Genomic DNA, 15,675 nt, shown 5'->3' with positions numbered 1-15,675 from the left:
GTTCATACTTTAAGTAATAAAAGTCATTGTATTCAAAAACATGAGTATAAGAAAGAGTAGAAAAACTTCTCTAATTGATGACTCAAAATTGCAGGAATTTCCAATCTCCAACTAGCCACTGAACTTCTCTCCCTTTTTTTCTCCCTAAAAATCAGCTAAAGACATCTATGTATACTCCTAGGGTTTTAGGGTTATGATTCCCACTATCCTTATCACTTTGGAACTCTTAAAACAAGAAATACACGTCATAAATTTAATCTAAGAAAGTCAGATTTGCAGTTGTGCCGCGGCACTATGCCTAGGCATAGTTGATTCGGCCCCAAAACTTGAAATCTTGACAAGACGGTGGTTTTTGAGCATGATAACGTTCGGATCTTGCCAAGTGGTAACATATGAATTGTAGCCCTTTGAATCAGATTTCCAACGGTTTAAGAATCATCTCAATCCAAAATCTACAGCTCAAGTTATTGCCGAATTACTGTCGCATGTTCAAAACTGGAGCGTTTTCAAGGATTTTCACTTTAACTTCAAATCACCCTAACTTCTCTGTTTCAGCTCCAAATCACAAACCATTTGATTCTTGTCGTCCCACATTCCATCATTGATATAACCTTCATCTGAATATCATTTTAAAAACCTGAAATCACTCAAAACATACTCGTGATCTCATAAAAGACATTTATGAAACAATTAAGTTAAATTTCACAAATTAAACACATTTTTCCAAAAATAATCCAATTGAATCACTAACAAAATATATATTTTCAAGATTTTATCAATGGAATTTACATGCTCTCTAGGATTTGTGACTATTGTGCTCGACAAAGAACCTTGAGATCTCTCTGTCAATTGTTCAGCCAATTGCCTTACTTGAACCTCCAAATTTCGAAGGGATGCTCCTTGGTTTCTGAAATGTGTCCTTGTCTCATTCATAAATTTTTCAAACATATCCTCTCCTTGGTTTCTGAGATGTGTCTTTGTCTCATTCATAAATTTTTCAAACATATCCTCCAACTTGGTTATTCTCACCTCTAGTGGTTGGTAATTGGCTATCAGTCTTGGTGCACCTTGATTGCTCCAAGAGAAATTCGGATGGTTACTCCATCTCGGATTGCATGTGTTGGAAAAGGGGTTTTTCTGTAACCTTTGTGAACTAGCCTTGTAATTCACTTGCTCAGTTGTTGAGAGGACAAACAGGTTTCCTTCTTGGCATTCCACACTTGCAGGGTTTCTTACACAAAATTCACAAGTTAGAATAGGCGAGTGAATAGAGTTTACATTTATACCTCCCAATTATTTTTGAAGTGATGCAATTTGTGCAGATAATGCGACAAATGCATCAACTTCTTGTACACCCATTGTTCTCTTTGGCATTGCTCTCTCATTAGGTCTTTGGTAGTTATTGCTAGCAATCACCTCAAGCAGTTCATAAGCGTCTTCTAGAGTCTTGTGATTTAACACTTCTCCTGCCGCCACATCTACCATAAATTGAATATTTGGTAACAACCCATTGTAGAATGTTTGGACTTGTATATAAACCGGTAGACCATGATGTGGACATTTCCTTAACAACTCTGTGTACCTCTCCCAAGCTTCATACAGTGATTCATCGTTATTTTGCACGAAAGAGGTAATGTCATTTCTCATTTTTGCCACCTTTGTAGGTGGAAAGTATTTTGCAAGAAACTTCTCTGTTAATCCGTCCCATGTGGTGATTGTTTCTGCTGGGTGTGACATGAGCCAACCTTTCGCTTTATCTCGCAATGAAAATGGAAACAATCTTAGCCTAATTACATCGTCAGTCAATCCATTGTGGTTGAATGTGTCACATATCTATAGAAAACTAGCGATATGCAAAATTGGATACTCATATGAATTTCCACCAAGTTGGACTGATTGTTGGATCATTTGAATTATTGCTGGCTTAATCTCAAAGTTCATTGCAACAAGTGGCCTTGTAATACTATAATTGCAATCTTGCACTGTTGGTACAGCATAATCCCTCAACGTTCTATGTATTTCTACCATGATTCTTCACACAAGAAAAAATTCAAACTTAAGCATTCACAAAATTTACGCTTAACTACAAAACAAAAATAAAAACTACAAACAAAAGAACTCAAGTTTAAGACTATACAATATTTACGATTAACTATAAAAATAAAATAAAATCTTCAATTTAGCATTAACTAGATACTATCAATATTAATAATCAACTATCCTTGGCAACACACCAAAAACTTGATGCATGTTTTCATATGCATATTTAGCAAGTGCACTGATCGTAAAAAAGTAATAAAGTGGTGAAATGAGTATCGTCCCACAGAGATTGCATATTAACTATTGACATTTCTAATTTATCACTAATTGAAGAACATAAAGAATTTGGATTGATGGGAGACAAAATGAATTAAACTAAAAATAAAATATTAAAATTTGCAAGAAATTTAAACCAACACTAAATTAAAGCAAATGGATCAAACTTCTTAAAACAAAGAAGTTAGGGCTTTTAATTTCACCAAGATCAACTAACTTAACTTATGAATTCCAATTGCTCAAATTCTATTGTGATGGCTAAAAATTGAACTCCCCAAGATGTTTGACACTCCTTCTCGGGTTATACCATCCCACCTATTCCTATTAAGTCTTTGCACCAAAAAATTGAGACTTAATAGTTCAGGGTCTCTTAAGCGTTGTGGAATCCTATCCAGATTGCTAAGGTCACATTTATCTATCTCTAGTTTTCACTCAACCAAAGGTATCTATCCCTAAAAGCCACACATGAATTGCTACTCACCCTCAACATGTTCAACATGTTTTTTGAATGAAAACCCACATCCAAACACAATAAAAATGGAGATAAATGCTTAATCACAACAATAGAACCCAAGAACAATAAGAAATTCATACATTAAGCAAGTAAAATCAAGGATCCATCAAAACCTTAACTAAAATAGGTTAGTTCATGATAAAAACAAAATAATACATAAACAAAATGAAAATACTTGAGTTCAACATATAAATAAACGATAAGAGAGAGAAATTGTAACGCCCAACATGGAGGTAAATGATTTAAATTATGTTTTATAGCCCTTAGTTAATTTTTGTTAGAATTATTTTAAGAGAATATGAAGAAAATGCCTTAAACTTGTATTAAGGGTAAAATAGTCTTTTCACTCAAAATTAGTCAAAATTGTGGGGAGTGAAAAGAGCTAGAATTTCATAAAAAATACAATAAAAATGAGGGCATTATGGTAATTGACTGAGGGACAAGGATGGAATTTCCAAAAAAGCATAAGGGCAAAATAGGAAAGCATATTTATAAAATAAGATGATTAGGGTTTGTAACCCTTATTTCCTTCATTCCACCGCCACTCTTCTCCTCCATTTTCTCTCAAATTTTCATTCACTTCTCCAAGGAATTTGAGGGCTTTTGAGTAGATTTTCATAGAGTTTTGATTCTAGGCATCAAAAGGTAAGAATTCATGCTCTTTATCTATGATTTATTTGTGTAAAAGTTGAGTTCTTATGAAGTTTATGCTTAGGGTTAAGAGAAGATTTGAATCCAACAAGAGTAGAGAGCTTAGGAGAGACTACTCAAGCATAAGGTAAGTAAATTCCACTCAAAATCCAACTCAAGTTAAAGTTTAAGAAAATCAAGTGAGTAGAGATTTCTTTTAAATATGCATATGTTATGATTATTGAGAAATTGAGATGAGATAGATGATTATTTATGCTTGTTGTTGGATATATTTGAATATGAGGAGTGTATGTGATGGTTTGATGATGGGTTGAAATTGGAAGAATTGGAGAAATCTTTTGGGAGTGTTTGTGCCGTGTAGGTATGGTGATGATATAAGAGAGTTTTTCTCTCAATTTGGGTGGTTTAAGAAACGAATAGAATGATAATTAAATTAGGGTTTGTTCATGCACAAATATTGTTTGATGAAATGCCTAATAGAAGTATGAGTTGAGTAGAAACCTTAATTTTATGTAATATTGCATATGTGCATTTCATAAGTGCATTTAAGTAAGAAATTTTAAGCATCAGCCATCCATATGCATATAATTGTGTATGTGTAGAAACTTAAGAAAGAATAAAGAATGAAGAATGAAGAATAAAGAATAAAGAATAAAACACTCTAAGAATAAAGAGAAAGGAAGAATGGTAAAGAAGAGAAAAGAATAAGTTGGTGTGATGGGGAACCATGAGTGTTAAGAAGAAATTCTCACATACATGCCACTTTAATTGAGTGGCATAAGAAGAAGAAGAATTGTACGACTTGTAAGAGTGTATGTGGATGGGGGTTGTACCAAGAAGAATTTCCTACATGCACACCACCTTAATTGAGTGGCCTAAGAAGAAAGAAGAAAGAAGAATTCGTACGGTCCGCAAGAGTGCATGTAGATGAGGACGTACTCACTCACATGGCCAAGGTTCCAAATCCATACATCAACCGAGTCTGATCAACAAAGAATAAGAAAAGAAAGAATAAGAATAAGAATAAGAAAGAATGAGAAAGAGTAAGAAAAAGAAAGAATGAGAAAGAATAAGAATAAGACGGAATGAGAAGGCTTGAACAAGCCAAGAAAACAAAAGAAAAGAAAAACAAGAAAGAAAAGAAAAGAATAGAAAGAAAAAGAAAAGAAAAGAAAAGAAATAGAACAAGAAAATAGAAATAAGAAAGAAAAAACATTTTATGCATTATTGCATATGCATTTTATTCATGCATATTGCCATGAATTTCATTATGGTTAGGAAGAATAGAAAGAATAAGAAAGAAAGAACAGAGAGAAGTAGAAAGAAAGAAAGGAACAGTAAGAGTAAGAAACAAAGAAAGAAATAGAGAAAGAAAAGAGAAGGAATTAAGTAAGGAAAGAACCTAAGAAGGACAAGAGTTAAGGGATTTACTTACTGAGCATTTTTATGCTCACCTCGTTGTTTTTCCATATTTTTAGCAGGAAATAGGTGAGCAGCGGTCGGAAGGACGTCGACAAGCGGGGAGGATTGGCATTACTGTCCACTGTCGGTAAGTTTTTGTACTCGTTATTTTGATATATGTAAAGAATTATGTTTTGTAAGTAAAGAAAAATTTGGGCCCAACTGTTTTTCATATAATAATTATGTATGTTTTTATTGTATATGTTCTAAAAAATACTAGTAGAAAACAGTTATTACAGAAATCTTCTCTAATTTGGAACCCAAATCTTCAAAAACTCTTCTTCTCTTCAAAACTCCTTTACAAATGACGAACTCCCATATATAATGACTAACTTTTCTTTAAATGCTAAACTAAAGCCCTAGGACAATAAGCTTTAGTTAAATTCGTGACACTAAAATTCCAGGGAAAACTTCGCCTCGCTGAAGTAAAACCTTGCAGCAGTGGAGCTCTGTTTTTAAGGCTTGAATTTACAAAATTGTGCTTTGCTTGTCTTTTTACTTGAATCTTCACTCTTCTTGGTTTCGATCAGATCAAGCTTCAAGGGTGCTTCCAATCAACGTCAAAACTTCTTTGATCTTCTGAAATACAATCAAAACTAGGTCAACGACCTCAATTTCACACTATTTCTCTCCAAAATAGGATTTAGGCCTGAAACATAAAATAGACTGAATTACGTAACAATTCAAGACAAAATCCGATGAAAAGTATTAAAAATCCTACTAAAATCAATAGAAAAACAGTATAATCTTAGGATTATCAAGACTCCTCCCTAGTGGAGAGCTTTACAAGGATCTCACCAAACTTAGGTGTAATAACATGGAGGTTGCTCTAGCCCGAGCCATTACTCAAATAAGATGGGAAGAGGATGAGGTGAATCGAATCAAAATCACCTCCTATGATGACCGTCATCCGAAGCTGAAGGATTGACGATTAGAGCCCGTATGAACCTCACCATCCACCTCCACCACGCGGCTCCAATAGAAACAATAGGAGACCGTATGATCACTAACCTATTTGGCTAGCCAATCGAGCATCCAGCTCCAGTCAGTTTATAGTCCTTGAGTATAATCTTAGTAAAGAGCTAGCTTAGGTTGTCTCTGTCATGAAAGGGATGGGTCCAATAGTGAAGTGGCTGGCCAAACTTAATCCTGAAATGAAGAGAGACACCTCCAAGTGGTATGAATTCCATGGCAATCATGGCCATCACACCGCCGACTGCATCACTCTTCGGATAGAGGTTGCAGTATTATTAAAAAAAGGACACCTTCATGACCTATTGACTGAGAAAAGGAAGACCACCATCAGCCAACGAACTAGTAAAGAACCATCTCCTCCTCTCTAAGAACCAACCCCAAAAGGTTTTTACCATATCATCTCTAGTGGCTTTGAAGTTAGTGGGGTAAGTTATTCTTTAGACAAGTGTCATGCCTGATCTAGCCATCACCCTGAAGCCTGCTCATCTCATTCACTTTCACAAACACCAACCCAACATATCATCCAGTTTGATGATGAACCAATCACCCTAGTCGCCCACACCATGATGCCCTCGTCATCTCTCTACAAATACGAATATTCTTGTCAAAAGGATATTTGTGGATGGAGGATCCTCAACCAACATCTTTTTCCTATAAGCCATGAAAGTAGTGGGTTTGGATGAGTCAAACATCAACAAGCACTCAACCATCCTCGTCAGGTTTATTCTTAAGTAGAAATACACCATTGGAGAGATCACCCTTCCCGTATATGCAAACGAGGTAAGCCTCCAGACCATCTTCCTAGTCCTTGACTGTTCTTCACCCTACAACGTCATCCTAGGCCACCTTTGGATCCATAGTATACGAGTCGTCCCATCCACCTTCCCATTCATGAAAATTTTCCACAAACTAGAGCTCTCGGGTCGACTCACCCAATGGACGGTTGAGCTGAGTGAGTTCGACATCTCCTTCCAACCACACACTATCATCAAGTCTCAAGTATTAGTTGACTTTACCGCTAATTGGAGAGGGAGTTACCATGCACAACAAGTGTCACATTTTCAAAGTGGACTCTCTTGGTCGATGGGCTGAATAATGTGAATGAAAGTGGGTTGGGCATAGTGTTAATCACACCAGCGGGAGACATCATTCAGCGAGCCATCCAGTGTGGGTTCAAGTGCACAAATAATGAAACCGAGTATAAGGCTCTGATAGCGATCTCTCACTCATCAAAGAGATAGAGGTGACAATATTAGAAGTCAAGTCTGACTCCCAGCTCGTTCTCAATCAACTTCAAGGCACTTACCAAACTTGAGACTCTGAGATGACTTCCTACCTTAACTTGGTCAAGGAGCTCCAACCAGTCTTTGAAGAGTATACTATCACTCAAATCCCAAGAACAGAGAATACACATTCGAATGCATTGGCCAACCTTGGCTCGGCTCTTCAAGGATTTTCATCTGCATCCATCCCACTTATGTTTATCCAATGGCCAGTCGATTGAAAAGAAGCCCCCACTAAAAGTTCAATCACCTTTAAAGACCCTTCACCCAAAGTAATGGATATCGAGTCAACCAACTCATGGATGACACCTATCCTCCAATACTTAAAAAGTAATGAACTCCCAACCGACAAGAATAAAACACACCGACTCAGACCAAAGGCAGCTAGATTCACCATCCTTGAGGGTCAACTCCTAAAGAAGTCATTCTTCAACCCATACCTTAAATGCATCACCCTAGAAGAAGCTAAGTATGTCCTTGCAAAACTCCATGAAGGTGAGTATGGGAATCATGCTAGAGGACGCAACCTTGCCCACCGAGTGATCACATCTGGCTACTATTGGCCCACTATGCATTCTTATTTAACCTCTCATGTTAACAAATGTGATAGTTGTCAAAGGTTCGCTCAAGTATCACACCTCCCCTCTGACTGACACAACTTCATCCTCACCCCTTGGCTATCCATGAAGTGGGGGATGGATATAGTTGGCAAACTCCCAAGTACACCCGAGTAACGAGTATACATGCTCACAATCATTGACCATTTCACCAAGTGGATTGAGGTTGGAGCATTCACCCAAGTTAGAGACCAAGAGGTAAAGGGCTTTATCTGGAAGAATGTGATCTATCGGTTCGGAATAGAAAAAGAGATAGTCACTGACAATGGGTCTCAATTTATCAACTCTAAATTTAGAGACTTCTACGAAATCTGGGGATAAAACTCAACTTCTCAACTCCATGCTATAACCAAGCAAATGGCCAGGCCGAGTCCTCCAACAAGACAGTCATGTAGGCTATGAAGAAGTGCCTTCAAAAAGCCAAGGGTGCATGGGTAGATGAAGTACCAAGAGTCTTTTGGTCCTACTGAACCACCGCCTGCTCATCCATTGGTAAAACTCCATTCTCCCTAGCTTATGGATTAGAGGTAGTCCTCTCGGCTTAAGTTTCGGTCCCATCAACAAGACTCCAATGGATGGATGAAGAGACTAATAACAATAATGTTTGTCATAACCTTGACACTGTCGAGGAACTCCTAGAGCAAACCCACATCTGAAATGCCATCTACCAGCAGCGAGTCGCTCGACATTACAACCATAATGTCCAAGTGAGAACCTTCAATGAAGAGGACTAGGTACTTCGCAAGGTCTTCCAAAACACTAAGGAGATCAATGCCAGCAAACTTGGTCCTACCTAGAAGGTACCCTACAAGATCACCAAAGCTGTAGGAAAGAGTGCTTACAACCTACAATCTCCAGAAGGCAAAGACATCAATAATTGTTGGAACACCATCCACCTCAAGCGCTATCACTTCTGATAGTCCTCTCTATGCTCATTCCTTTAATAAATGTTAAAAGGGAAATGGTTGTCCACTCCGTTCGCCGTCAGTCGGCCTATGCCTCAAGGCACTTATAGTTCTTTCAATTAAAAGAAGTATTATTCAGTAAATATTCAAAATGTCTACTCTTATTCACCTTCAATCAGTTCATACCAATTTGGCCACCAGGCCTTATGATTAAATGATACATATTCACCTTCAGTCGGCTCACACCAACTTGGCCACCAAGCCTTATGTCTACATTCATAGTCAGTTGGCTCAGCCCTACTCGACTTAAGTGAATGTGACCCATCCCCTTCAGACGGATTAGCTTGACTTGACCTAAGGGCTCTTGACCCTTTATCCCCAGCTAGCTCATCCTGGCCCTGATTTATTATTTAGATTTAATTAAAAAAACATAGGCATCGACAATCATAAGGCTCACAAGGATCAAACCCTTCACATATCTACAATGAATCAGCTCATTCATCCAAAGAAAATACAAACATGAAAAGTACATCTACTTAATCATATCATAAAATGCCATAAAATCGGCTAAGTACGAATTCAAGCCAAAAAGGCATCATGTGCCCTAAGATACAAGTCAACGAAATACAAAATACAAACATCAAGGAGCAGCGCACTCCAAATCATTGCCCAAAGTTGACTCCTCCACAGTCGACTCATCCTGAGTCACCAAAGCATGCCTTAAAGGCATCCCCTCAGCCGGCTTGTCCTAAGTCTCAACATCTCTCTGAACTATCTCTCGGCTAATCAGCTCGATGAAAATACCCTCCAATTGCTTAATAAAGTCTAATAACTGATCCTCAATCTCCTGCTCGATTCAATCTCCCCCGACAGCCACCTCCACCTCAATCTCCTTCAAGAGCTCGATATCCTCGTCCGGCCACCAATGTGAAGTGTTGCCCGCCTTGAACCATAAGCTTTGCATGGGTATTTATCATCACATCCTCAACAACTGACTCCAATTGCTCTCTAAGAGCCTCACACTCCTCATCCCACTAGGCCAACCTCCTCTTTATATCTTCCAACTCGGCCTCCACCCCAATCAGCTTGGCCTTACACTCCTTTATGGACTTTAGGGTTGTGGTTGCCTACTTCTGAAGAGTTTTATTACTGGTGGAAAGCTTTTGATTTTGGCCAAAGCCTGCACACATCAGTTAGTCAGAAAAAATCTCCACTTAGAACAAAACATAAGAATAAAGTTTTATACTAACTTGTGGAGCTTGCAAGACTTGCCAGTCGACTATAGACTACACCCTCATCGTCTTCAGCCGATGATCTTCTTCAGGTAGTAAGAACAATTCGGATAGACCCCTAGTGGTGAAGGAGTCAGAGTAAATTAAGACTAAAGTTGGGAGAGTGATGGTGAGTGTCTCTCTCTCTCCTTATCCAAGACAACCATTTGGGATGACCTTGGTCCCGAAGATGATGGTCGAGTAGGGTTAAGGTGAATCATGTCCTCCACACGGGTGGAAGGTTGACGATGTTGTGTAAGCGTTTCTCTCTTTCTTTTGGCCTAATGCTTCACGGTGGCCTCACTAGAACTAGGAAGTTTGAATCTGCTCTTCATTAACCTCTCTGCAAGTGGCAATTTTTTGGGTGTTAAAGGATTAAGAGATGACTCACCATACAATAATTGACTTAAGTATCGAGTTTGCAACACATGACACACTCGCTTTAATGGAGAGAACGGGGTACTTTACTAGATTGCCATCACGTTTGCCCACAAGTGACCCACTCTCAGACTTGGCTCATCAAGCAAAACTCTCCAGTCTCGTTCATTCTTGGGGATGGCTAAGATCTTATTGGTATTCACATCGAGATGATTGCTACTCTACCAGCTCGGTTATATGAAAAATCTGTACAAGACAAACAAATGAGATTCAATCATCTAAATCATAAGAAGGAGAATCAAGATACTCACTCGTGACTTTCCAAGAAAACGGTATATCCCTAGGTCTACTCAGCTTGAAGATGTCACTGCCCTTAATGAAGAAAAAAAAGTCATTCCAATTTTTGTCACTCGATTATGCCTTACAGTAATTTGGTATCTCCTTGTCATGCTCCTTCAACTAATAGGAGTAAAGGAGATCATGCAACCTATAACCCAATCGGTTCTTCAAACTTAAGTGCTCTAATGCAGGCAACAACTTCCAGCCATTCGGCATGAGGTGACTTGACACAATCATAAAATGGTTTAAAACCTCTTGAACCAGTAAGGGAATAGGCAACTTCAGCCCATCATAGAATGGAATCTCATACATGCTCATATAACCCGGAACGTCCTAATCGGCTCGATAGAAACACCTTGGTATGTGAATACGCACTGAGTTAGGAATGTGGTACATGACTCTTATTCTCCATTCGTCATCTCTTTTGAGGATAGACTAATACTCAACATTTAGGATGCCACCACCCGGTTGGCTTGGTTCATTCCCTGAACCTCCACTTGTGGAAGGCTCTTCATTCGAACTATCGCTTGGCTCTTCACCTAACTCTTCCGTACTCTGCCTTTGGCCACTTGATTCATCGTCGCTCAAATTAGTAGATGTCATCTCAGCTATGACCACTATCACACCTGTCCTAATAGGAAGCTCTCCTTCCTTTGGCATCACCACAAGAGTCGGGGCATCTTCATCCATCCTTACTTGACTTTACTTAATCAATCGCCTTGGCCGAGTCAAGATAGACCTCAAGCTACTCCTCACTCAGCTTAACTTGACACCCCACTCGTCTCAGCTAGTCGCAAATCTCCACTCAGATAAGTCTACACCTTTACTCGAGTTTAGTGTTCACTCAGCTCTACCAAAACAGACACAATGGAAAACACTTCTACAAGTTCCTCAAGCCCCCACTCGACTTAACCAAGATAGTCGAATCAATACAACCAAGATTCAGAACACTCCAAACCACCTCACTTCACCCGACCTCTCTTACTGAGTTGAGTCATACAAAAATATTACACTTTCCACCTGGTCTAACTCCTCCTATCAAATCAATGTCAGCGAATGTAAATTATCAACGACCTTTGCCTTAGCTTATTCCCACTCGGTTTGAAATCACCCCACTAGAAAATGCAATTGCAGCACCTAACTTCCTGTTAGAGTAGATGCCCTAGAGCTAATCAATTATTGTAGAATTGACTCTTTGTAATAATGTTCATTGATCAATAAAAGGCATTTTATTTTATATCGCGTAAATCATCATTGTATGTATTGATATATGTCCTTAGAATGGTAGAACCATGACGAGGGTATCAAGTGTTTCAAATCTTGATAGTGAGAAACCCTATGAGCACATATGGTGGCTATTATAAAAACGTCCGTAGCCCTAGTATTATTCTGAAGTAAGGGCACAGATAATACGGTAAGGCTATCATAGTGTTGAACAACCCTATCAAAAGGTAGTAACTGATCTCACTTGTCAAGGTTGTTTGGTGACAACCTGGTGCAACACATGGGTGCTTGCTATAGGCACGTTCACTAGACTGACCCACCAGAGGATTCCATATGGATGGTAACCCTAGTGTCTATGGAAAAATCTTCTAACGAATGGTGGTGCATGTGATCCTTAGACTTGAGATCACCGAAGTGCCTTGTGCATCGATTGGTGTAGTTTGACACTAGCCCAACACAGTTCTATTCAAAGCTACCAATACGGTAGTGATTAGTTGCATCAAGGAGTGTATCAAGACTATGGTAGATCGACAGAGGATTCATCACTCCCAGGTAAGGGAGGAAGTGATCTCACAGCGCAATTTAGTAAATGGCAATGACACTAAAACTGTGGCCACAGTGGGATTGAGTTGTTACTCTGTCCAAATTATAATTCCGATCATTGGTCCAGTAACTGAATACATACATATCGAGAGTAATTGAGGTTGACAATATTTCTATACCTCGGTCTTGTTGAGATAACAGATGATGAGAGGATTGGATTGTACGATAACCATATCGTTGACAGGTAGCTGCTTTGCTGAATCCGAATCTATCGGGTGGCCATGATGCTTTGCTAGGGGCCAATCTTGGTCTGTGTGTAGTGAGATGATTAATTGGTGTTAATCGCGATACCACACACTGCCGACATGATAAGGAGCCTACAGGTCACACACATCAAAGATAATTTAAGAACCAGTTTATAAGAAGGGTGTTTTCATCTTTTTAGGCAAAAAGGTATTTTGGTAATCTCACAGTGCAATTAAATTTGCTGAGGTCGTAGCCTTTATTTAATTTGATAGTAAAATTAAATAAGTGAGATTACGCTTAAATATGTCTTCGCATATATTTAAATAAATTATCATTATCGTTAAATGTTAATATATATATATATATATATTAATTGAATTGAATTGAGATAATGATAATTAAAATTAAAAATATCTAAATGGGGTTGTTTGGATACAATGGGTGTTTGGGTTGGAGCCCAAGGCTATTCCATAATGGAATAGGGCAAAGTGTGCACTATATAATGCAACACTTTGTGAATTAAATGAATTCTTTCATTCAATCATTTAGACTAAAATTTCATCCCCTTTATTCTCTCTTCCACGCCAGTTTGCATTTTTGCTTGAAATCAAAGTTTGCTTGATTTCTTCTTGCTTCTTAAAGGCTAAAAAGGGATTTGCTCTAGCAAATCCCTCTTTAGTTCCTTGGGGTTATCTTCATGTGGACTATATTGGTTCGATCCTACTCTTGGGTCGGTAGCGAAATACGTTCAGAAACAAGTTGGAAGAGCCTCTAAACGTGCGTATGATTTCTTAAACTCTAAATTGAAAATCTGTAGATTCTAATATTATTTATAAACTGTAAATTTGTGCCTTGATCTTAGTTCTAAGGAACGATCTATGATGTAAATAATGTTTTTGTTTTCCACTGCCATGTATGATCGTTTCCTAACACTTCAACCTCACTCGGCTATGACAACCGAGTGTACCTGAACCGAATGGAAAACCTCCCTAACTTAGTATCTTCTTCAAACACCTCTTAGACACTTCCACAAACCCAAGAAATCTAAGGGGAAACAATTCAGTCAACTTCTTGACAAAAAAAAAAAAATATTCTTTCCAAATCCAAAATGAAATGCCTTAGCCACATCCTGAAGACCTAAACAACATAGTAAAAGTTCTAACCCCCACGATTTCAAACAAAATATACTAAAATAACCTAATAGATTCTCCATAATCCAAAAGACCAAGAATAAACGCAAAAATTCCACAATCTTGCCAAAAACCATCTCAAATCTCCAAACACACCAGCAACAACTTGNCCAGTATTATTCTGAAGTAAGGGCACAGATAATACGGTAAGGTTATCATAGTGTTGAACGACCCTGTCGAAAGGCAGTGACTGATCTCACTTGTCAAGGTTGTTTGGTGACAACCTAGTGCAACACATGGGTGCTTGCTGTAGGCGGATATACTGCAGCAAGTTCACTGGACTGACCCACCAGAGGTCATGCTACATTATAAATATCCCCTAAATTTCTCATTTTTTCACACCACTTAATCCTCTTATTCTCGCAAATCTCAATCTCTCTACTCTCTACTCCAAATCTCCAATCAAATTCTCATTCAATTTATATTTATATTTATAATTTGTTCATATTATAATTTATTTATTTATATTATTTAATTTTTTCTATTATTCAATATCATCTCTTATTCATATTATTATTTATTTTTTTTTCATTTTCATTTTTTATTATTTTATCATAAATTCATAATGGAGTTCCGAAATGATGCATTCAGAGGATTATGCCCAAACGAGTTTTATGTTCCATCCACCGAAGAAATGGAAGGGTTCAATCCATTTTCACCATTTCTGTTAGAGTATATGCCCTAAAGTCAATCAATTATTGTAGAATTGACTCTTTGTAATAATGTTCATTAATCAATAAAAGGCATTTTATTTTATATCGCGTAAATCATTATTATTGCAATATGTATTGATATATGTCCTTAGAATGGTAGAACCATGACGATGGTATCAATTGTTTCAAATCTTAATAGTGAGAATCCTATGAGCACATATGGTGGCTATTCTAGAAACGTCTGTAGCCCCAGTATTATTCTAAAGTAAGGGCACAGATAATACGGTAAGGTTATCATAGTGTTGAACGACCCTGTCGAAAGGCAGTGACTGATCTCACTTGTCAAGGTTGTTTGGTGACAACCTGGTACAACACATGGGTGCTTGCTGTAGGCGGATATACCGTAGCAAATTCACTGGACTGATCCACCAGAGGATTCCATATGGATGGTAACCCCAGTGTCTATAGAACAAATCCTCTAACGAATGGTGGTGCATGTGATCCTTAGATTTGAAATCACCAGAGCGCCTTGTGCACCGATTGGTGCAGTTTGACGCTAGCCTAACGCAGTTCTATTCAGAACTGTCAATACGGTGGTGATTGGCTGCATCAAGGAGTGTATCAAGACTATGGTGGATAGACAGAGGATTCATCACTCTCGGGTATGGGAGAAGTTATCTCACGACGCAATTCAGTATATGAAAATGTCACTAAAACTGTGGTCATAGTGGGATTGAGTTGTTGCTCTATCTAGATTATAATACAGGTCATTGGTCTAGAAACTAAATACATAATATCGAGAGTAACCGAAGGTTGACACTATTTATATGTCTTTGTCTCGTCGAGATAACGTATGATAAAATGATCGAATTGTACGGTAACCATATCGTTGACAGGTAGCTACTTTGTTGAATCTGAATCTATCAGGTGGCCATGATGCCTTGCTAGGGGTCAATCTTGGTCTGTGTATTAGTGAGACGATTAATTGGTGTTAATCGTGATATTACACACTGCTGGTATGATGAGTAGTCATGGGTCACACGCATAGAAGATAATTTAAGACTCAGGAAGTAAGAAGAGCGTTTTCATCTTTTTAGGTGAAAGGGTAT

General features: G+C 38.1%; 1 non-coding gene across 1 annotated transcript; it reads left to right on the top strand.

Moving 5' to 3' along the window:
- The first annotated feature begins 1,543 nt into the window (after positions 1-1,543).
- Positions 1,544-1,650, top strand: LOC116146161. The gene has a single exon (XR_004130473.1). It is a non-coding gene; the product is annotated as a small nucleolar RNA R71 (small nucleolar RNA).
- The last annotated feature ends 14,025 nt before the right edge of the window (positions 1,651-15,675 follow it).

The sequence above is a fragment of the Pistacia vera genome, unplaced genomic scaffold (genome assembly GCF_008641045.1).
Source record: "Pistacia vera cultivar Batoury unplaced genomic scaffold, PisVer_v2 Contig473, whole genome shotgun sequence".
NCBI classification, from domain to species: Eukaryota; Viridiplantae; Streptophyta; class Magnoliopsida; order Sapindales; family Anacardiaceae; genus Pistacia; species Pistacia vera.
The sequence above is the reverse complement of the archived record's forward strand: the minus strand, read 5'-3'. Positions and strand labels throughout refer to the sequence as shown.